The sequence below is a fragment of the Paroedura picta genome, chromosome 6 (assembly GCF_049243985.1).
Source record: "Paroedura picta isolate Pp20150507F chromosome 6, Ppicta_v3.0, whole genome shotgun sequence".
NCBI lineage: Eukaryota > Metazoa > Chordata > Lepidosauria > Squamata > Gekkonidae > Paroedura > Paroedura picta.
In genome coordinates this window covers 88,949,410-88,974,541 of record NC_135374.1, presented here as the reverse complement: position 1 = coordinate 88,974,541, position 25,132 = coordinate 88,949,410, and the positions used below count along the sequence as shown (strand labels likewise).

The 25,132-nt window shown below is 39.9% G+C and overlaps 1 long non-coding RNA gene across 1 annotated transcript in view; it reads left to right on the top strand.

Moving 5' to 3' along the window:
* The window catches only part of LOC143840723 (uncharacterized), a 39,994-nt gene extending 24,622 nt beyond the window's left edge, over nucleotides 1-15,372 (top strand). The window contains exons 2-3 of the long non-coding RNA XR_013232349.1: nucleotides 14,215-14,315; nucleotides 15,195-15,372. This is a non-coding gene — a long non-coding RNA (uncharacterized LOC143840723). The remainder of the gene's footprint in view (nucleotides 1-14,214; nucleotides 14,316-15,194) is intronic.
* Nucleotides 15,373-25,132: the final 9,760 nt, after the last annotated feature.

The window sequence follows — 25,132 nt, the reverse complement described above, 5'->3', positions numbered from 1 at the left end:
TGAGGGAGGGCTTCCAGCAGCATGCTGGGGGGGGGGGGACTAATGTCTAGATTAGCCCTCAGCCAACCATACAGCTGTCTGTCAAAAATAAAAATCCTGGCTTGATGACTTCTGATTCAATAGTAATAATTTAGCGGTCCAGTGACAAAATGCTGAAGAATTCCATTGTCCAAGTTACACTACTGATTAAAATCCTCAACCATCCCATACTTTTCCCTCAGCAGTCAACTCAGCAGTCTTTAACTGTATTATGTCATTCATGTGCACAGAAGGCCAGCAGGTAAAACATAATGGAGTTCAGTTCTTTTTTTTTTCCACATGAAGGCATTGTAGTACTGTGGGTTCCCTTGTCTCTTCATTTTTATCTATCTGTCTCCAAGGTTTATTAGCATATTTGACAGATTAAAAGGCTAAGGTCAAACAAATCCCCAAAGAAATATGGCTAATTATTGTCATATTTTTAAACACTTTCCTTCAAAGAATGTTTTAAAGGACAAAACGCAGCACTGCAGCTCAAATGATTCTTTTATGGTGTGCACTTCCTTTTACTGCCCTCAAGTTGTTTGAGAACAATTATCTCTTTACATGGGTACCAACATTGCTAGGCTACACTTCAGACAACTGGCATCCTATAAGTGACTTCCTGGTCTAGCAATCAAAGCCTATAGAAGTTGTTCAACATAGCCTGACAACAAGTATAAACATGATCAGATGGTTCTTTCATCTACTCTTCATCTGGAAACGTAAGAAGAAAACAAATGTGCAAACTTTTTCCCTCCGCTGGTTGAGTACATGACTCTTATTCTAAGTATCCCATTCGTGCTATTACCATCTGAACTAGCCCTTCGAGTCACTATCAACTGACAAAATCATTTTAACCATGGCTACTGGCACTCCAGCCGTCACCATCTAATGAGCCCTCAGCTCACTAAGGAAGGCAAGAAGCAAGAGTCTGTCTGTATTTTGCTTAGAGGCGTCTTGACAGGCTGCTCGCAAATTAACTTTTCCAACAGCTTTCTTTCCATTACATCCAAGAGGTCAGTGACCTTCACCTTCACCTTGTAGCCCAGATGTACTTCAGAACTCCATTATGAACTCCTCCCACTTCTTATAGCCATCTCTCTTCAGCATCTTTAATTCAAATTTTCCACAGTTCTTGCTTTTTACATATCCTTGCACAGAACACACCTCTCCTGAAGAATTCCCTCAAGAGTTGCTCCAGCTAGCATAATTCTTGATACAGCAAGCTATATACATCAGCAAATTTGTTAAACTTCTTTTTCACTGTTTGGAGAGGGGACATAGCTGATGTCTAGCTGGTACTGTTATACATGTAGTTTAAACCCATTAGTGTGGGTTCTATCCTCTGCTGCCAACTGGAACTCTTCTAAGTGACAACCTTTCAGATACTTAAAGACAACAATTGTCCCCTCTTGGCATTCTCTTCTCCGGGCTGAACATTCCCAAGTCCCTCAGCCTTTCCGCATAGGGCTTGGTCCTCTGACCCTGGATCAGCCTCATTGTTCTCCTCTGCACCCTTTCATTTTTGTCTACATCCTTTTTGAAGTGAGGCCTCCAAAATTACACACAGTGATCCAGGTGTGGTCTGATCAATATGGTCTACAGTGGGACTATGACATCTTGCAGTTTTGATATGATGCATCTGTTGATAAAGCCCAAGACTGCATTCACCTTCTTTACCGCCACATCACACTGTCTGCTTATATTTGCTTACATTCCACAAATATCCCAAGATCGCATTCCCATACACTGCCACCCAGAAATGTATTTCCCATCCAGTATGCATGCTTCTCATTTGTGTGTCCCATTGTATTAACCTGTGATACACAGCTAGACCAGTCTCCTGTAGCAGGACCCTGGATAGTCAGTTTTGCTTAGCAGTACTGGCTGAAATCTCATGTCAACCACTAATGCATAGGTAGCCTTAGACAACTCCCTCCCTTTCCCTGATCACTAATAGGCTTCATAGATTGTTATAAAGGAGATTAGTAGTTTCAGCACTCAAATACCTATGTAAATGCAAACTATCTTAAAGTTACTCACCAGATCAAAAATAGTTTTAAAAATCAACACTATCTACCAGCCCCATTGATGCACAAAAGTTTTAGTTGATTGAACTACCAACGAAAATGATTAGGTTTCTTACACTGAATTAACAGCTCTGTCCCAAATGTGCTTGTGGTTAACATGTGTCTGTGATTAAAAATGCACTTGGTGTCATATCTGGAAGTATTGTAATATTAAATTGCATTCCCCAAATAGCTTTCAATCTAGCAAATAGCTTTCAGCAAAGAAAACAATATGAGACAAAATGCTGAATTTACCAGTATTTTGAGCTATACATACAGCAGAAAATAAATTATATCTATAAATTATATCTATATCTCTCTAGAATCTAGAATATAATCTATCATCTCTCTATCCTGTCCTTCAAGGAAACACACACATGGAGCAATGTTGTCCTCGCAACAGCCCTATGTGCTTTGGAAAGATGAGAGACAATAAATGACACCATATGACACAGTGAGCTAACTGGTTGAGCATTTAAACCCAGGTCTCCCAGTCCTAGTCAGACATTCTGCCAGCCGAACTACAGTGGGGGTTTTTTGGTACAAAGCATATTAGATTTAATGGGTTGGATCCAGCTAGCATTTTTTACTCGATCACTAAATACCTCCTTACCACAGTTCACATCTCATATCTTTGACACATTCATTCCATTTTATACTAAGACACAGTGGACTCACTCACCCCTGCTGAGACTTCTGATCTTCTTCTGTGTGTCATTGCAAAGGGTAAGTTTTGTGCAGTGACCTTTGACAGGCTTCAAGACCCACCAAAACATGGAGGTGGATGATGAATGCTTTGAAGAGGGCAATGTTCTGTGTTGGACAAAGTGAACAGTGCAACTAACTTGATTAGCTTAATGAGTCAGTGTGTAGTTATCTTTTCACTTCATATTTCGATTAATTCCCAGATCTGTCAGGGTTTAAGACGATGTATCTCTTTCTTTGAGGAATTAATTGTCTGACAGGTAGGTAAAGGTAGTGTTTCCAAACCTTGTTCATTGCAGGTAAATCATTACATGGCCCAAGACAGTTTTCATTAGCTGTATTGTCTATCAAGTGGGAGCCCTGCCAAAGAATTACTGATAATACTGCAGGGTCAGAGATGAAGATGTACAGTCTCCATTTATCCGTGTATGTGTGTGTGTGTGTGTATGTGTGTGTGTGGAAATTTACAACATGATAATTGAGTGAAGCTTATTGTGCTACTCAACAATATAGTGCTTTACTGATTATGCATTGTCTGGTCTCACAGAAGGAAGGTGAATACTTATATCTGCTAAGTAACATCAAGAAGAAAAATGTAACTGAGGAATAATTGTAACTGTGTATGATGTAATTCTGTCCCACAAAAACAAGCTGCATTGGCACATTACAGGCTACTTCTCCAGAATGAAACCAACTGTGGTCTGGTTTTAGACATGTGCGTGCTCATGAATTCAGGAAGCACTATTACGATCATTAAAATGTACAGATTCTTCCTTATAAAGATAATGCTAGGAAAACAGGAACTGTGGAATGAGGTCTAATAGAAATGTTTCTGAAACGATGTCGGGTGTTTTTATTTCTGTATTACAGGGTTTTTTTAATTTCCTTCATCATGCTTTTAAGAAATGTATCAGAAGTGGTGAAGCAGGAGAGACCGAGTGTAATACTAAGATATAATGGATCCTTGCCCATAGCCTCGAATAAAGTTGTTTGTTGAAGAACGCATTTAATTTGCACCAAATTTAAATACAACTAAATCATTTATAAAACTGAGATTGTTTATGATTTTTAAAAGAAAGCTGTTCTGGACAGTATAGTAACATACCAGAATAAATAAATGCAACTATCAGTAGTGCATAATAGGGGATCATAGTCCTTAGTGTATTTATTTGTTTGTTTGTTTGTTTGTTTGTTTAATATACAATTATTTTTGTTTGTGGAATATAAGAAACTTTTGCCTTAATAAACATGTTTAGAATGAACTTTTCATATAGCAATTCTGCTTGACCTTCGAACATCTGATGTAAATTTCTTAGTAAAATTAGAGGTGGATCTAAAATTCAGAATTAGATATCACCCATTCCATTTGAAACTCAGTACACAACTTGCATTAGCCTCTTGTGGCGCAGAGTGGTAAGGCAGCTGTCTGAAAGCTTTTCCCATGAGGCTGGGAGTTCAATCCCAGCAGCCGGCTCAAGGTTGACTCAGCCTTCCATCCTTCCAAGGTCGGTAAAATGAGTACCCAGCTTGCTGGGGGGTAAACAGTAATGACTGGGGAAGGCACTGGCAAACTACCCCGTATTGAGTCTGCCATGAAAACGCTGGAGGGCATCACCCCAAGGGTCAGTCATGACCCGGTGCTTGCACAGGGGAAACCTTTACCTTTACCTTTTTACACAACTTCAGTTGGTAATGGGTTCACTAAATGCTATAACTCTCTGCCTCCCACCAGCAGAAGCTGAGAAAGCCATGAGTGGCTAGACCAGAGGTTCTCAACCTTCCTAATGCCTTGACCTTTTAATATAGTTCCTCATGTTATGGTGACCCCCAGCCAGAAAATTCTGCAAGTGTTCTTTCACAGAAAGTAAACCAAAACTGACCAATGGTATGAAGATCCATTATTCATGATTGTATATAAATTGGGTTTTTTTTCCCGGGGTTTCTCAGTTCAATTCTGCCTTTTGTCTCACCATGCCGATCTCATTCTTTCCCGCCACTCCAGACAGATGAGCACTCTATCTCAATCTACCACACAAGGCTGTTCTGTGGATGGCGTTCCCCTGTCCAAGCTACTTGCCCTGCCCCGACCCCTAGGTAGAGAAGCACTGGGCTAGACCATCAAAATGAACCTTCCACCAATGTTCCTCTGAACCCTTAACAAACTCACCCTCAGAATAAAGAGAACCCAGAATAGAGAAACAGCAGAGAAGGCATCACCATTAAGTTTCCAGTAGGAATGTACAGTTGTAACGATTCCATACCAGCAGCACTGCTCCGGTCTGCCACCAGTGCATTGCAGTGGAGCCGCATGCTCCACCACTTCCTATGTCCCCACGAGGGACATATTTTTGCAGTATACACTGCCCACCCAAGATTACCGCATCCCCACAATACAGCCAGGGTGGAAAGGTTCTGCCATGTGGAGAGGAGGCAAGGGGTTATTTGCACACACAAAAATGTCCCATTGGGCCCTGCGGCGCCGTAAAGCACCATGAAGCTGACTGGGGAATTTATTGTTCTGTCCCTTTTGGGGACATCTGTATCCCCTTCCCATGGGACAATGGGGGGACTAAAGTGCACCAGGCCTGTGTCTGGGCTGGCACTGATATTGTGACTGTGGGAATTAGCCCTGCTGCCATGTGGGTGGCAGTCCAGCCTTTTCCACCCATGCAAAATCGGTCTTGGATGGCAGTTTGCCCAAAATGAGAGTGCCCTCTGTCATACAGTTGCTATCACTCAAATATTTTAAAGACATATACTTCAGTTTAAGGGAGAAACAAGTTGTAGTAGAAAAATTAGGTATCCATGTATTGTTGATCCATTGGGAGGGAGCGTTTCAAAGGAGGAGTAATGCTACCATTTCCCTCACTAAGTCCAGCGCTGTCCCAGTGCATTTATTGCCCACTCTGCCAATTTGCCCACCTGTTTGGGTTTTCAAATGCCTTCCTAGGCAGATGTAATTTCCTATAAAATTAGGACTCTTTCTCCTATTTCTCAAAAAAAAATCCAAGATTCCTTGTGCAATGGTTATAATTTCTGAGAATTTAAACACATTTGGATGGGGAACATGAAAAACTAAGGAAAGGAATTGTGCATTTATATTGCCCATTTTTTAAAGAGGAAAAGTTTCTTCTGTCTTCATAAGCATTTACTTTAGATAAGGGCAACTATATCCTAACTGGTAGGGCATATTTGAAGTTAACAATAGCAGTATGTTTCATAGTGAAACCAATGGAAACAGTGAATAAAATTAACACAGAAATGAAGAAAATGAATAAGATTTTAAATCCCAAAGAAATACAAATGAAATTATGTTGCTCATTCCTAGTCTCCGGTGCTTCTTATCTCAATGGGCAGAAAGCTGAGAGCCATTTCAAACTATTTCTCAGGCTTCCTACCAGTAATGGAAGATCTAAGCTCCACAAGCCACAGTCTTCTCTATGTGCTCTAAAACAGGAGTAGTCAACCTGTGGTCCTCCAGATTTTCATGGTCTTCAATTCCCATGAGCCCCTGCCAATGTTTGCTGGCAGGGGCTCATGGGAATTGTAGTCCATGAACATCTCTAGGACCACAGGTTGACTACCCTTGCTCTAAAATATTCTTCTCTCCTGCTTCTGCTTCTTTCTCAAGGCAATTTTTTAAACAGATGGAGGACCAATGGAAAGGGCTGACAGGGAGTCCTCATGGGTTTGTAGACACTAAAACACTGGGTAGAAGTTGTATGACAATTGTATGAGAGTTTTCTAGAAGACCTCAAAAATTAAATTCAAGGTATGCATGGGCAGCTTAGCCATCACTAATGGAAAGGGGCAGGAAATGTGTTTTTACTACTCCCATTCATTTAAGTGGGCCAAAGATGTGAGGTTCTGAAAGGTTAAGCCACATGTTTTCTATAGATATGAAATGTCTAAGAATACATAGGCATTTTCTCTCTAGGACACATCTCCAGTAGTTAGGCATTGATGAATCGTTGAACCTGTTGATTTGGCTATGGAACACTGTGGTTACTCTGATACAATACACTCCCAGGCTGAGGGCAGCTGCAGAAATTTGTGCTCACAGACCAGTCCCTCCACTGAAAGGGAAGTTCTATTGCATGGAAAGGCCTTGCAGGAACTGAAGTCCCATATGCCTCAGAGCAGGGGTAGTCAACCTGTGGTCCTCCAGATGTCCATGGACTTCAATTCCCATGAGCCCTTGCCAGCGAATGCTGGCAGGGGCTCATGGGAATTGTAGTCCATGGACATCTGGAGGACCAAAGGTTGACTACCCCTGCCTCAGAGCACAATTTTTATTTCAGTTTTTGTTTACTTTATTTGCAGCCTGCCTCGCTTACTGACTTTCAAGATGGACTGCAATTCTGTAGCTTTCACAGGATCCATTCTATACACTCCTGAATATGCTCCTGTCAAAATGACAGCCAGAAATCCCTGCAAGCTTGATCTCTCTAGGACATTGGAGGCATTCTATCACCTAACAAACCTCATGAACTGAAGTGGCTCATGAGGTGGCTAAAAATTTGTGATGGTTTTGCAGTTTGCAAATGGGACACCTCACAAATTGAACCAAACTGCACCCCCCCTTATTCATGCCCATCTCTAATGACAGAGGTATAGTGTAGTGTAGCATGGTTAGTGGTTAAAGAGCAGCGGACTCCAATGTGGAGAACCGGGTTTGATTCCCCATTCCTCCACATGCAAACAGGTAGTGACCTTGAGCTAGTCACAGTTCTCTTAAGGATATTCTCACAGAGCAGTTCTGTTAGAGTCTCTCAGCTCCACCTACATCATTGGGTATCTGTTGTACAAAGAGGAAGGGAAAGTTGTTTGTAACCCACTTTGGGATTCCTTCTGGCAATTAAAAGTGGGGTATAAAAACAAAGTCCTCTTCTTTTAATGGACTCTAATCCAACTCTTGAGGCTATATAGATCCCAAGGATTGGATCAGTTTTAGACACAAACTTCCATTTTATTTGGCCCAGGCACAGATTTCAAAGAGTCCATCTTTTACTGGATTCTTTCAGAAAACCTAGCTTGTGTGGATTCTCAGTGCTGATTGAGGGTGCAGTGGAACAGAGTGAAAAAAGGATCAAAGCACAAGGTAGGGAGTTGGTTGATTCACTTGTTCAAAGTGTGATCCAGACAAGTTTTTATACAAGATTCCCCAATGAAGCAATTAGTGAAACACAGAGGGATCTAGAGGATCTAACAAACCTTGCATATTGTCTCTTCTTTTCTTTTAACCATTGGTGTGGTCTTATCTTCCTCCTGTGGGATTTTTTTTTGGGGGGGGGATTCCAGTAATCTTCTGACTACGTTAATTGACTTTTGTTTTATTTCTGGTGTGCCTTAAATAACAACAGCCCAAATATTTTAGCACAATAAAATGAACTTAAAATGGTATTTAAAAAAAAGGAAGATGAGAGCATTTCTAAAGCATTTTAAAAAATTATTTGCAGAGCAAAACGTTGGGCGTTTCCCCTTCAGTTTTCCTTCCATTCTTCCTGATGGGGCAATGGAGCTTTATAGTTTCTTTCGAACCCCTTTTTGGAACTCAGTCAGGGTGATGCCGAACGTCTTTAAATCTTCCTCATAAAAGGTTAAGTCTAAGTTGCTTCTCCAGTACTTGTTTGAACATTAAATATGCAAATAATCATCATTACACTTCCAACAATTACACATGTTTGTGAGCACTATGTCAAGTACTGGCAGCAGTGCAATCATTTGTAAAGACAAATATTCCCTTCCAAGAGATGTCGTGCTGCTTAGAAGATTTCTTTTTGTATTAGTAGCCACACTGCTGCTTCATAAAGTGTGCAAATGAACGTGACGGTGCTGCCAATAGCTGCCACTTCCTTCCTCTCAGCAGAGCAGATGTCAATCAACCATCCCAAGCAGACAAGGCTGCCGCAGACATTAAACATGCAGGATGTAGAGAGGAGGCCACAAACAACACAGGGATCTCGCCGGCTCCATGTACTCTCCTTTTGCACACGCTCTCTCCCTTTCTGAGGAGGCCTGAGGCCTTTGGAATATTTTAATTCCTGACTATATTACCATGCGTTTGTAACAGACGAATTGTAATTTGTAGCTCTGAGGTGATATGAAAAGCGGCCTGAAACCATAGGACAGCTGCAGAAATGTGCGTCAGGTTTTCTTCTGTTCTTCTTTTTTCCCCTCTTCTCTCCTCTCTGCTTCCTCCCCCCCCCCCACCCCGCTCTGTTGCTCTTTATGTAGTTATGGATAATTGTCACTGTTCACTTTTATCACATCCAAAGTAGCAGCTTAGAGAAGCTGTGACTTTAGTCCTGACTAATCTTGCCTCCTCCTGAAGTGGGAAAATCCTAAGTATTTCAGGGTCCTATTGATAACCCTTGTGCTTCTTTTCCATAAAAGACGGATGACTCTGGCAAGCTTGGGAGAGTACAGATAATGGGATTGACTTGGTACTTAAATCTCAGTGAACCAAGACAGCATAAGTAATTAGTGAATTGGATCCATACTGGGGTGCTAATGACGGCTAATACTGCCCCACACCATTCTGAAAACCACAAGATGCACATCCATCTCACTCAGATAAAAAACCAAAGGGACACTGCTTTGCAGGCAGCATTTATTTCTACTTCTCCTACATAGAATTTATTCCTTTCTTGTTTGGGGGGGTGGGGGAAATCTAATTTTCCAGAAGTGACATCCTGAAGAACAAAGTGACCATCCTCTCAGCAGAGTTCATTATGATTACAATACCTCTGGTGTTTTTAATTAAGAAAGGCTAATTAAGAGAATCCATGCATTTATCTTCTTATCTGCTTGTCAGGGGACAGAGTCCCCAACACTAACTGTATGTTTGTTTGCACAAAGAAGGTCATTAATACCATATTGGTGACTGATATTCACTTTATTTAATACTAAAGGGTTCCATTATTTCTTGCAATGTCAACTCCAGCAAAGAAACCACAGACCAAAGACAAAACGTAAACCCAGTATGGGTTCAGTCAGATGATTACCTGCCCCTCTCCTATGGGTATAATTTGGGTATAATTAAAGAGTATATGTAGACAAACTAGTATTCTACCTCATTTTTCTTTCCTCGTGAAGTGATAACATTTTATCAGGATAATTTAGATAAATGTCTTTTCATAGGGATTGCTTATCCTTCTAGGAGCTATGATCGACAAACAGCCACATGAGATGAATGACACAGTGGTTTGGTAAAATGTGTTCTCAGCTGAGAGCAAAAAGCTGGTTGAGGGTGGTGTAAATTTCCCATTTTCCTCAGATCTGGTTAGTAGATGACAAAGTTTTCACACACACAAACACATCCCTTGACTTGTTATCCATGGATCTACAAGCATAAGCCCCGGGGGGGGGGGGGAGAGAGAGAGAGAGAGAGAGAGAGAGAGAGATAGAGAGATTATTCTTCTAAAATAGTGAGCTGGCCAAATAGCACAGTACTGAAGGATCCGCTTCACATGTGGCATATGAACCAAAACCTTTGCAACCGAGTCACATGCATGTTTCATCAGAAGAAAGTACCTTTGTCTTCAGTGGGAATGACTCATGAATAAGTAGGCATTAGACTGCTGTAGTAATAGGGGCCAGGAAAACAAAGCTGACAAACTACTTTTAGGACAACATCTACAAAAACAGGGGGAATATATGTATACACACACAAATACATATAAGATTCCAGGTAGTTGTAATGTCTGCCCCCAGTCTGGGGCTTTGGAAGGAAAGTCAATTAATTTATTCAGACTATGTTTCTGCAGAGAAGGATGCTTGGAATAAGAGTGGCATATTGTGAGTCTGGACTCCTAGACTTCCAGCAGGCATTGCGTTGCCAGCTGAGCTTTGAAGCTAAACAAATGTCTCCTGCCTCTTTCAGGCTCAGACTGTAATTTGTCCTGTCTTCATTGGACCCAAGAAAGGTGTGCCTCCAAGGAGTGATATAGAAGGAGCTAAGGCTAAAAATAAATAAATGCATTATTCCCCAGGAAGTGCAAATCATCACTCTTCTAGGTCACTTTATATATTGCTAGCCTTTTCTATAATATTGGGTGGGTGATTTTTTAGAAACCCACAGACATCATTTTAGGTTGGGTGCTTGTGTTAAGGGAAATGATTTATGCCCATTTTCCCCTTATTTTCTCTTTATCATATTTGTAGAAAAAGCAATTCGCAGATGATAAGAAGACATACAGAGTGAATCTGGGATGAGCAGGTGAACATAACAGTGTGATCCTAAGCAAAGTTACACTGTTTTTGTTTTGTTTTGTTGGCCTTAAAGGTGCAACTGGGCTCACCTTTTGTTCTGCTGCTTCAGACCCACCTGAAACGGTTTAGCTGCTAAACTTGCAAGGCACTTGAAAATACATTTTCAAGACAAGTGGCCTGCTTTGGAAAAGAAGCAAATACGAAATAAGCATTGAATTGTGAAACAACAGCATGAGTCATTGAAGGAATAGAGAAAGAAATAAGTTACCTCAGCAGTAGAAAAATAACATATATTACATTTTGTTTCAGTAGTGTGTACCCTAAAATAGAATTTTAAATTGTAATGAATGTTACTGAAAATTTCCAAAACTTTTTTTCCATTAAAAATAACCTTTTGTGCAAAATGGTTGATAAAATCCTGACAATGTTGAAAAGATCGTTGTATTCTCTTTTTTGAATAATTTTCTGATATTGTTTTTCTTATATTCGAGCTATAAGAGTCTCTTAGCATAGCACAGCAACAGAAAACTGATTTATCTAGTACATTTCTAGTGCATTTGACTTTTAGTGAGGCATACATGGTTCTCACGTCCTTATTTTACCTGTACAAAAAACCTGTGAGGCTATGTTAGGTTGAGAGGGAGAGTGACCAGTCTCGGATCACCAAGAATGTTTCATAACAGAGAGAGGACATCAAATAAGTTTCCAGTCTCCTACTTAGACATACCAATCACTATACTACACTGCCTTTTCTATGTGTTCTTGGCCTTTAAACATTTTTCTCCCTGATAGAAAGGAATTCCTTCATCTTTGGAAATTAGTACCTTTTATTTTTGTATATATAGTATAAAATTCAGTCCCTTTTCCCCCATTTTATTCTGTCCTTCCAAGGAACTTGGTGTGGTGATGTGATTCACCCATTCGCCGCTTGATCCTCAAAACAATCTATGAGGTAGATTATACGGGGAGAAAATGAGTGACCCAAAGTCACCCAGCAGAGGCCTTGTTAGGAGGAGAGGAATTTTTTTATCCAAACTGCATGTGGGTTTTTTTTCTTTTACAAGAGGAATTCCTCTTTGAGTTCCCTCCCCTTTTGTGACTGTAACCCTCGCAGCTGTCTCATGCTACACACCACAGGGTGGTGCTCTGGCAGAAAGATAAGAAGGTTTGGAATTGGGAGCAGGTTGGCTGCCTCTGGGCATCGGAAGAGTGAAAATTCTGACATTTCATGCAATCCCCCTTCCTGTCTCTCCTGTTTTTGAATTTCTATTTTGATTTTTAAAAAATGATTTGGAACAGACTCCAGACTTCTATAAAGGGGTAGAAAAACCGGATTGTTGGATTTCACTGAGAAATTGGACAAAAGAGAATAAAGAGCATTTTTCTTAGCAACACCACACAGTTCAAAGGAGAACAGGGATTTGAGATTAGGTCTAGATAATAATCTGATACTCTAATCATTCAACTACACTTCAATGGCTTATATAGAATCATAGAATCATAGAATCATAGAGTTGGAAGGGGCCATATAGGCCATCTAGTCCAACCCCCTGCTCAACGCAGGATTAGCCCTAAGCACCCTAAAGCAATATGATTATATAGGTTATTCTTCCCATGTGTTTTCTCACTGATGTTTCCAGTCAATATTAGAAATGAACTGACTTGGGGGGGGGAGGAGCATACAACCGCAGTCATTTGTTTTTACTTCTAAATGTTGTTCACTTCCCCATCCCAGCTAAATTAGAAGTTGTTAAAAGAAAACCTAGCAGAAATTAAGACGTCAAACTTCTCTTAAGGACAGGACCATAAGATGATGCTATGATCTTCAACAAATTCAGGAAACATTCTATTGAAATCAAGGTTCTACGTGTTTTTAATCAGGGTGCCAGATTTTTCAAAGTTTGTATTACAAGATTCCTCACTGGACCAAAATAGTCCAATAGTGTTTGTGAAAGTGGGGGGTTCATTATTAATCTATCACCAAGTCCCTTCAAATGTTTTGTGTAGAAAGTAGGAAAGGATGAAATCCTTCCCTCAGAAGAATTATGGCTCTTAAGTTTTCCTACATCTTAAAAATTCTAATCTGCTTTGTTCGTATGGTATGTAGGTACAGACTACACTGTCCGAAGATTTGGTTACTTTGCAGGTAGACCTTGCCTCCAGCCTCAGAAAAATGGGAACTATGGTTGAAATCAAGCAAATGTGGGATACATTTATGACAGATCTATATGAGGGATTCCTACTCTTAGGTTGGTGCTGCAGCAAAAGCCCAGGGCATGTACCTAACAAAGCAAGTATTGTGTAACACAGGAAAAGTCTACAGTGACATCATACATCCATGTGTGCATTTCAGCTTGCTCAGCTAGTATAGTCCAAACAGTTCTTCCTTTTCAAAGAACAGACACTGAAAGTTCTTTTTAAATTTATTGTTATCCATTTATTAAAACTTAAAAAAACAAGAACCAGGAGCTCAGAGATGATTGCAATAATCCAGATTGCCCAGATAGAATTTCGTCCTCAAAATCACAATGCTTACTATTATATTAAAGTATATGCCTGAGAGTTCAATGTAGCAGTCAACTAGATCCAGGTCATGAGGGGGGGGGAGAGAATTTTATCTAAAAACCATTATATTTGTAATTCCTTGGGGGGGGAAGTAGGTGATTGCCTTTATACAGGCCTCCATACATGTTTAAAAATAGGAGCCACAAAAAAGGACCCACTTTGATCTAACTGGCTGCCCAGAATAAACAGAAGGCAGAAACTCACCCTCCCCTTACTTAAGCCTGTGGAAAAGGCAAGTGGTTGCTGGAGGTACATTTGATTCCTTTCAAAACAGTTGTTGATGCACCCTTAGCCTGGATCACATAAATTCTTGTTGTCCAGACATGCAATCCAATCCATCCTTATATAACATGCTTACACAGGAAATGTTCATGTGTGAAGTTGCAATTTCTGTAATCACAAATATAATGAGTAGTAATCTCTGTGATTATGACAACTTTGTTTTCTACCTGCTTTTTACTATATCCCTTTTTTTAAAGCCTTTGTTGTTGTACACCTAGGGATGGTAGGGACTGATTACTTTTTTGAAAGTTGTATGAAACAGCTTTTAGATAAAAGGACAGTGTTGCATCCACCCACTTCCACCCTACACATTAACCAAGGCTTTGTTTTTCCTATGGATTCTCCCTTCTTTCTTCAGACAGGCATGAAAACCACAACCCAAGTTCACCCTACAAAACAAAAAGAAACAACTTATACTAGTCTTCCATTCTCACTGAAAGGAACTATTTCTTATGCAAGGTAATGGAAAGCTGAAAAAACACTCTAATGAAAAACATTTCTCTGAACTTGATCCCCCTCCCACATACCTCAAATCTGCCAATTGCTGGCACATTTCCACTGGGGAAGTTTGAACCAGAATCTTTTTTTTTTAAAAAATGGGATAGTTTTTGTTTGTTTTCTCCAAGTGCTGATGGCACACGCCATACAGTGAAACGTGTGCACATTTTCAGTGCCAAGTCTTAAACGTCATGCTGGGTGTCTTATAAAAATAATAATTTGCTTGGACAATTGTATAACTGAACATTTAATTTAATTCCCCTCCCCTCACTTTTCCTCCTTCAAAGATACGTTGGAATTTGCAACCAAGAAGATACATCATTTACAAGCCTTGGACTTTTCATATATGTATATATATTTATATTAATTGAAACCTTTTAAAGTAGCTTCTCTGGGCTGCTTGATAAAGCTACAGCGCCACCTAGTGTCACCACAGAAAATTATTTTGTTCTGCTTTCAGAACCAGAACTCTTTTAAATACTGTACTAAGTTTGTAGAACATTTATATATGTATGTGTATATATGTGTATATATTAACATTTAGTGGAAAATTTGTAAAACGATGATCAAATATTTTATTTTTATGTAAATAAGAAAAATGAACTTAGATTTTAGTCAACAGGAAAGTTTTCCTGACAGGAAATGTGTTTTTCTTTTATGTTTTGCTTTCTGCTATCCAAAAATAAAATGTCTAATTTTATCTCACACTTTTAATCTAGTCAGTCTTTTGTCTTTTTTCAAACTTCCACCACAACTCATAATCCGCAATATGTTTCACTGTCTACTCTTAGCAACTTTGGAAACAATAGCACCATTAACCAATTTTTTAACATTGATCAGGTGAATCAAACTCTGATTTCAGAAGCAAGCTGCACAGTAAACAATATCCCGAATGAAAAAAATCTTAGCATCCTCCTACTGGCTTCAAATCTCATACTAGCCCCCAATTATACAGAGGCTTTTACCAGCTTGGACTGCAGGATATTGCAAATCACATTTCAGACGACTGAAAGTTTTTACATGGCACTTCCTGGAATATTGAGAAATTGCCTGCCTCCATTGATTTCACTGTTGTTATTCATTGCTCTGATATGCAAGGAAGGTAAGCAACATTTTGACCAGAAAATATGCCTTGTCCATCAAAGAAATAAGGGGAAAGTTGAGAGTTGGGTTCCCTGAAGGAAAGGTTGGTTCTGCAGTGAAGGAGGCTCATTACATCCTCCTCTTCAGTCATCTAGAAATGGAGATAGGGAATCATGCCAGATGCTCGTCCCTCGGGGATAATGGAACTGACTGTGTCATGTGGTTCTCCTCCCATTGCCTGAACGCCCCAGGGAAACTCTATCTTGTTTTGCCAAATCACAGTTAGGCCTGGCCCCAAAGGGCTAGTTTTAAGCATGCTAATGCCTATGTTCTGTTCCTTGAATGTTCAGTTGATGACCAGTCAAATTGGGCTCCTTTTCAATACAAATGGAGATAATAAATGAATGGGGGTAGATTTGTTTTTCTAACCTGTATGAATTTAGGTTATGACACTCTTGTTATAGGATTGACTGCATAAGGGGAAAGGGGATGAAAGTTTCACACTGGCTTTTGGCAGAGGTAGGGGGAATGCTTGAAATCTTTACAAAATGTAACAGATGTATGTTAATCCTTTTCCTGATCAGAGCTCTAGATTAACTACAGTGTGTTTATGTACTACCAATTAAATCAAACATGTAATAAAATATAACTACTTTGGTTGCAGTGCATCACAGCATGTACATGAATCCAGTACTATCAAGCTTCGCCTTCATGCTACAGACACTGTAAGTATAAAGTAGGAATATAATTAATGTACATTATCATAGAGAATCAGAGACCAAATAACGTGCACTGGGATCTAGTTCTATCTTTAAATCTTTACTTTAGCCTTGAACAAATCTAGAATAATTCTGAAATATATATACATTTCATAAAGCTGGATATAAAGGGGCACATGCATCTAAATATAGTCTTGTGGTAGAAATATCTATCTAGCCTCAGCACCCTTCAATGCTCAAATATTGGGAGGGGGGGGATCTAACCGAATAACCTAGAAATTGTGAGGCAGTGCAAAATAATCTGTCTGATGTTGCCATCCAAAATATGTTAGCTCAAGGATCCTTAAATCAGACTTATTTTTCTTTCCTTTATATGCTTGTGATCGGGACACACACTACAAAGAAGAAAATAAAGAAGAAATCTGATTTTACCACTTCCATTGAAGTATGGGGGGGGGGTCAATCTCACATATGTCCCACCAGATAAAATCTGAGTCCCAGCCCTGGCTCAAATCAGTACTTCAAATCATATGGCAGAACTAGGGAAATTTACTCCAGCGGCTGCCAAAGCCATAAAAGCTAAATATTTACAATGGATTAAATTTTAAGAAATGTCCTGATAGTGAAAGTGCCTAATATAACACTCATGGAAGTCATTAGATTGCCTGACACCTTGAGAAACTTTAGTAACTTTGTGAGCAAGCTAAAAAGGAAACGCTTAGATTAGATTTTTTAAAAAGAGTACGATAATAAAGGTTTTAATAACACTGTTCAGCTTTAAAGCACAGAAATGCAGAACAGCTTAGACAGCAATCTTTTGCATACGTACTTGGAGAAAGTCTTCTTATACTCAATGGGATTTACTTTTGAGTAAACAGTGAGCCGTTAAAAGGCTTTGATTTAGGGATGTGATTAAAATGTGCTACAGACAAAAGGATCTGGCTGCTTATTTTTAAGCAGTGCAAATGTTCTTCCTTTCCTTCATCTTCTGTTCTTTAGATTTCAACTCCTTGTTCTCTCTCCATCTGTGGATAAAGGTACCAGTAGCAGATGCAAAAGAGGGCAGGGCTTCAATGTCATGGAGAAAAGGGCATATTAACAGGTGCAGTTTGTCAAATAGGGATGAGGAAGATGCCCTTTTTTGATCTTCAGCCTATTAAAGTTGAGTTGCTCTGTCAGAACTCCTGTTGACCTAGGGAACAAGGTAGTCCTTAGCAGAGTTCTAGCTGTAAAAGACTTATACAAAGAAAAATAATAAAATCAGAGTAGTAGAACCTTTAAGACCAACAAAGATTTATTGAAGGCGTGAGCTTTCGAGTGCAAGCACTCTTCGAGTGCTTGCACTCAAAAGCTCATGCCTTGAATAAATCTTTGTTGGTCTTAAAGGTGCTACTGGACTCTCATTTTATTGTGCTACTTCAGACCAGCACAGCTACTCATCTGAACCTACAAATATAGTTATTTTATTGTTATTATGACAGAGAGCAAAGGGCTTTAAAAATAAAGATCAGAACACTGGAAATAAAATGTCACATACATACTAGAGTCCCAAATATCAGATTCACCCATGATGGAATACCTAAATTAGTATTTTAATCATTATAATTTTCTGATGATAGGCATTAAATCATTCTATGTGTGGTGGTGTTGTAGGAAGGGGATAATTACATTTCCTTCTGGTCTCTTCTTAAATATACGGATTTCCTATTAGCCTTTTAAAAACAGTTGCACAGGCTTTAATAATTTTGAACTCAGGGAGGTTTCCAGTTATCTTTTTGATATAGTATTAATTTTCTCTCCTTTAAAACTAATGATTAGTGGGCTTTTAAAATTAATTTATAAAATAGCATCATGAAACTATTTGTAAAGTTAGTGTGCAGATGTACTTGTTCAGGTAATTCCTGGGTGATTTTTAAGATGAATGCTGGAAGAAGATTCAAACATTTTGATGGTATAAGGAGCTCCAGCCTTAGAACTTTGATTGTTTCCAGCAACCATGCTGCTGATCTCTTCAAATCAGGTTTCAGTCATGAAGTGTCCATTTCAACATGATCCTTATAATGTAGAAGTCTCTGGGTATGGTCTCCTCTTACCATTTGAAAGAACAGTGCAGGCAGAAAGAACTCACTGATCCTTGGATCATGATGGTCAGCTCACACAAGAAGGGATACAGAGATTAGTTAGTGCTCATCTTTACAATGTACTGCTGTTTTCTCTCTTTCCATAGTGAAAACATAGGTCCATGGAACTAAACAATATTAAATTAGAATGTTCCAAGTAAACATTCAATAAACATCTTTCCAATAAACATCTATGACAAGGAGGTGTGGACATGGGGGCATTTTCCTTCTCTGTTTGAAGCCACTAATCAGACGCACCTGCACCTGTAGAAAATGCACTAGTTCCAAGCATTAACTGATATCCATTCCACGTTGCACCCCCTTTGACGCCCCTCCCCCACAGGTGTTGCATGGGAACACAGTTTTGACCTGTGGGAAGGGAAGGGTTTCCATTTATGCAGCACAACTCTGTTGTATTGTATAGGATCCAAATTCAAATATGGAATTTAAGAATTGAACTGTCAAGTATGTACTAACAGTGGCTACCACTGCTTCATGGCCCTGTTTCATGGCACTTGGTCTATGAAGTCCCACAGGGCTGTATCTCACCTCTTTCCCATGCTGGACAAATTGGATAGGTGGGGAGGGGAAGTATGCAGCAAGGGCCTGCACAATCAAAGAGCCTGACCGAGCCTAACTAAATTGGTGGGAAACTGATGCACCAAACCCCTGGACAAAACCAAATGCCACAATTCTTCTCTCCCATAATACCTTCCCCCAAAATTGAATCTTTCCAATCAAATCACAACTACAAATTAAGCGACCCATCAATCAATTATGCCTCCCTCAATGAGAGCTAATTAGCATACTCCCAACTAAATCTAGAAACAAAGATTGGAATAACCATTAGTATTTAAATTCCAAACAAACCAATCCACCCAAACAAATCTCCCCTATAATTAATAGGAAACTGATTACACACTTATTCAACTTAATAAAATAAATTCGGAGGGGTGGGAATTTCTCCTAAAAATTGAACCCCCATAAACCAATTACAGAATAATCAATCACCTCTGACTACACATGCACTCCACCCTAACCTCTAACTCCTTCTCCTCACACACACACATACACACTCACATACATACTGACAAAAGGCTCCTGAGATTTCAATTAAGAAGATCAGAGCCTGACCCCCCAAAACACCCCCACCCCACCAAACAAGTTCTATATAAGTAGAGGAAATTAATCAATCCCAACAATTGCCATATTCCCTCAAGCAGAAAGCCAGGGTCTAAATCTATACCCTAAAAAAGGAAAGAACAGCCAATGCAAAACCCAAAAGAGGGTCAGGCCCAAAATAGCCAAATAAGATATGGATGGCCTGACTAAGCTAAACAGGGATCATAGTTAATGTTAACATTGCAACCCTTAGTTATGAATTGTTCAGAAATCACTGTTATTACTGTTCTCTTATGTTCTATGTAAACTGCCCTGAGCTGCAAAGGAGGGTGGTATATAAATATAATAAATAAATAAATAAAATACAGATTTTAACATCCATGTGAAACTGCTAGGAAATCTCACCCAGGATTTGGAATTATGAGCTGCCAGTGCACTAAGGTAAAGGTAAAGGTATCCCCTGTGCAAGCACCGAGTCATGTCTGACCCTTGGGGTGACGCCCTCCAGCGTTTTCATGGCAGACTCAATACGGGGTGGTTTGCCAGTGCCTTCCCCAGTCATTACCGTTTACCCCCCAGCAGCAAGCTGGGTACTCATTTTACCGACCTCGGAAGGATGGAAGGCTGAGTCAACCTTGAGCCGGCTGCTGGGATTGAACTCCCAGCCTCATGGGCAAAGCTTTCAGATGGCTGCCTTACCACTCTGCGCCACAAGAGGCTCGTCAGTGCACTAATGACACACAAGTTTGTGTTACCCCATCAAGTGATTTTTTCTGCATACTCATTTTACCATCCCAGATTATAAAGAGATTGGTATTTTTAAATGATTTATTCCTGATTAATTTTAGATTTGAGGAAGTATTGGACTTTTGTGTTATTTTATTGGCCTACATTTTTAATATGTTGGCAGTCTCCTCATGAGAATTTGTGCAGAAATGGATATAAATATCTTATATTAGTACTAATATGCTAAACTAAGTTACGTTGTTCTAAGCCTGCTGACTCTGGTGATCTTAGAATGGTATAACTCTGCTTAGGAATACACTGTAAATATATTAAATCATAGTTGATTGGAAAACCATACTGGGAAAGTAATAAACTTTCATGAGTCAAAACTTACTTTATCCGACAGAAATAGAATGAAGGTCCATCTGATCCTATATCGCTATCCAGGTAGCACACCAGTATTACAAAGAAGGATCAGTTGTACTGAGGATGGGAATGGAAAAAATAGATTCTTTAATGATAAGAATTCTATGTCCTTATTCAGTGCTAAGAGCCTCTTGTGGCACAGAGTGGTAAGGCAGCAGACATGCAGTCTGAAAGCTCTCCCCATGAGGCTGGGAGTTCAATCCCAGCAGCCAGCTCAAGGTTGCCTCAGCCTTCCATTCTTCCGAGGTCAGTAAAATGAGTACCCAGCTTGCTGGGGAGTAAACAGTAATGACTGGGGAAGGCACTGGCAAATCACCCCATATTGAGTCTGCCAAGAAAACACTAGAGGGTGTCACCTCAAGGGTCAGACATGACCCAGTATTTGCACAGGGGATACCTTTACCTCTACTTTATTCAGTGCTAGGATTCCATTGTCCTGGTGCTAATTAAATCTGGTTTGGAAATCTCACATTGTAATCTCCCTTTAAAGCTTCTTTGTAGAACTGCCACTCTTAGGCCAACAATGGAATATCCTGGAAGATTAAAATGTTCTCCCACTGGTTTCTGTGTATGTGATTTCTAATGTCAGATTTATGCCCATTTATTCTTTAGTGCAGGAACTACCTGTTTGTTTCATGCAAAGAGCAGAAGAGCATTTTTGACACTTGATGGTGTTTATGTTGAATGAACCAGAATGGATATGGCTGCTGTCCTTAGGTCTGTGCAATGTCCTGTCGTGGTCTTTGAGGGGTAGAGGTCACTTGCAGATGACTTAAAACTGAGATGGTTACATATAACACCTTAGGAGGAGAGAAACAAATCACCTTGGAAAACATGGAAAACTGCACTGAATCACGGGACCAAAGGTAATTCAATGCAGAACTCTGCACTTAGGCAATAGAAATCAAATGTACAGATACAAAACGGTTGCAAAATAGCTATTTTAAATGTAAGCTGTTTAAATTGTGGGATGTTTTATTTGAACATTAGGAGAACCTTCCTGGTAAGATGGCTTGGACAATCGAACCAGTTAGGTAAAGGCTGAAGGGCTTTCCCTTGCTGGAGCCTTTGGGAAGAGGCTGAGCAGATATCACAAGGAGTGACACTCATTTGGATTTCTTTATTTAGTAGAGGATTAGATAAGATTGTCCACAATGCCCTTTCCTTATTTGTACATTGGGGGGGGGGGTAAAAAAAGCAGAAAGGAAATATGCACAAATGAATTGTTTTATTTTATGTTATTGGCACATGTTTTACTGTTCAGACTGATGCCAATAGGAACATAAGAGTTATTTTCAGCTCCCGAATAACAGGACAATAGTGCTTGCAAACTCATACAGGCTAAAATTCATATATATTAACTGCACTGTTTTAATATTTAATAGCCAAGCAGTATTTTTTTCACTAAATGTATGCTTCTAGCTGCGCCCCATATTTGTACCTGATGCTGAAGCTGTGTCCACTTTCCCCATAAGAATCTTTCTTGTCTTAATGCTAGTTGTTTGATAGTGCAATCCAAAGCAGATTTAGACCTTTCTAAGTCCACAGAAGTAAATTTTAGGGTTTCAATGTAGGAGCCATCCTTATTTCCCACCACTGCAGGAGCTGGTGCTCTTCTGACATTGTGTCCCAAGTCTGGAACATAATGAGACCATGGGGAAGGGACAGCAGCGTGGTGACTTCCTATGACAGCCTATGCGCAGGGAATATTGCATTAGCAATATTGGTGTGAAAATTAACCATGCATAAATTCAATGTTCTAAATATTCAAGAACCATGGAGGATGGAACAAACTTGCCCTAGCACCTACCAATCCCTCAGAAATTATGTCAAGGTGACACCAGGAACATTTTGGCATTTGCGCAAAACCCTCTGGTTCAACCATAGACCACTACATCTTTGGCAAGGTCTCTCTTCTGCCCTCGGTAAGTCCCTCCCACCAAATACAAAGCCCTGCCTGGCATTCCTAAAATGGAATCCCAGAAGAACAATGGCCACACAACTCTTAGAGCTGGTACTTAGTTGACAATTGCAGTTTGTCCTACATTTTGAAACTGTGAACCTTTCATGATGTGAAGAGCCAGCTGTTACAGGTGCTTTCTGCGACAGGCATGTGGGAGTCAATATATAAAAGGTTCTTTTGTAGCAGCCTGCCGGGAGAGCCAATCTCATGGGATATGCTCACCATCTTTCTGCAAACTCCTTTTTCACAAAACATAAACCAAGTACACCTATTTTCCGCTGCCAAATGTTGGAGGGCATAAATAATTAAGGCTTTCTGGAAAGTGCACTTGCAGATGCCACACAGCTTGAGCACAGCATGATGGGTCATACATACAACAATGACAGGAAAATGAGCATTAAGTAGCACAGAATTTCTTAACTGAAATAAAGAAAGAACTGGAGACGTAAATGTTTTCTTAATTCCCAAAGGTGGCAACACAAACATTTGATTGGCCTAAGATGAAAGATTTTTCATGAGAGAGTGAAAGCTTTGAAAGTTTCAAATTATATTGCTTATCATACATCCAGATTTCCTTTTACTCATTTGTGGATGACCTGTTTTACACTTGTTGAGTCATGTAGAAATCAGCTTTTATTGTGGGAAGATCAATCTATCTTAACTTAGTTATTTAAAAAAAAATTGCAGATGATCTGCCATACTGTTGCCTGAAATCATTCATTTTGACCAGTATTTTTCCCCCTCAGTCTAATATTGACTTCACATGAAATTGAAGTCAAGCGGATGACATAATTGGATAAAGTGATTTTGTGAAAGGTTAGCATGCCAGGTTTAGATCAAGGGAGATCCCAGTTCAAGTCAATCACAAAATGGTGTGGATGGGTTTAAATTAGTCAAGTTCTCTCTAACCAACCTACCTACCTCATGGGGTTTGGAGGAGGAGACAATGAAGGATGGAGAAATGTGAATGCTGCTCTGAGCTCCTTGGGGAATTACTGCAATTAAAACATGGTATATAGGTAACATCTCACAAATTATTAGGTCTGCTAAGTTTTTATGATTGAAATGGCAGTCCCTAGAATGTAGGTATGGAGCTCAGGGCAGGTTATTCACATCTCTATTTTCTCCATACTACAACCTTGTGAAGCAGAATAGGATAAGAAAGAGACCAGCATAAATTTATCTAGTGATTTTAATAGCAGAATAGCAGAATAAGGATTTTAACCTTGTCCAGTGGAGGGATATAATCCAATCCCTTTCCCCAAAATCTTCTGTCTACCCAAACTGCATTATTTGGAGGTTTCTTGTGGTAATTGTTATTTAGTTGACATTGCAGTAGACAAGGGAGAAATAAGGTCTATGTGTCCTCTCCCCCAGGGTCATGCTCTAGCAGTAAGGTGGGCGTCGAGTTTTCTGAGAAAATTTCATTTTGAGAGCTTTTGCTACCAGGGTCACTGGCAAAATAGCTTGCCAGGTGCCAAAGGAGGATAGGAGAGAGGTCTCTTCTATATGTCCCTCTAGTATACTTTTAATCTACCCTTCATTCTAGGAAGTCGGGGTGACATATGTGGTTCTCCATCCACCATTTTATTCTCAAAACCAAGTGATACAGTTTGACTAGTGTCCAGGCATGACAGGACTCCCTCCACCCAAGTGTCATGGGACAAGCCGATGGCCCCCACCGAGCAAAGCTGGAACAGAGGCAAGAGTTTCCTCGCTCTGCTGCTAATGGGATGGAAGAGGCCCCGGTGATGCAGCTCTGCTCTTATATAGGCGCAACTGGTCACGTGCCTCCTTCCCCCCAGCTTTTACATGGCCAGCCGGCCGGCCAACCAGCCACGTGAAAGCCTCATGCCTCCATTCCCCTGCCTACCTGCCACTGCTTCAACAGCGGCGTGGGTTGACTTCCAGCCGCATTTGTCTCTCCTTTCTTTTATGGTTTTTATTTTTATTTATTTTTGTTGAGGAGCCATGATATTTGTGCTGTGATTTAGCTTTGCTAACAATTATATTCTGCCCTGAGGAATTATAAGCTTTGGCAACATCACTAAGTAATACATGTCAGAAAGTATGTTATCTTCCCACCTACATCAAATGTTCCTTAAGGCAGTGGCTTGTATCCTACATAAAATGCCACTCATATTAACATTATACACAATGTTGGGAAATATATAGGATTTGAACCAAAATGTGTATTCTTTAAATCCCTGCTGCTGAACCAAACATTTAGATTTATTTCAACATGTGGTAGATAATTATAGGCAACTGGGATGAGAAATCAAACAATACATTGTGCAGAGATTTGAGTGTTTATCATCCTGGAAGAAGAAGAATAGGTGGGTTTTTTACCCAGCAGGATTCTCAAAGTGGCTTACAATCACCTATCCTTCCTCTTCCCACAATATTCAGCTTGTGATGTAGAGATTGAGAGAGCTCTGAGAAAACTGTGACGGGCCCAAGGTCTCCCAGCTGCCTGAATACAGAGGAGAGGGGAATCAAACCTGGTTCTCTAGATAAAGGGCTACTGCTCTTAGCCACTACACCAAGTTGGCTAGGAGATGCAGGTTCACATTTTCACACAGACCTTGGGTCTGTTACATTCCCTCAGCCTAATCCATC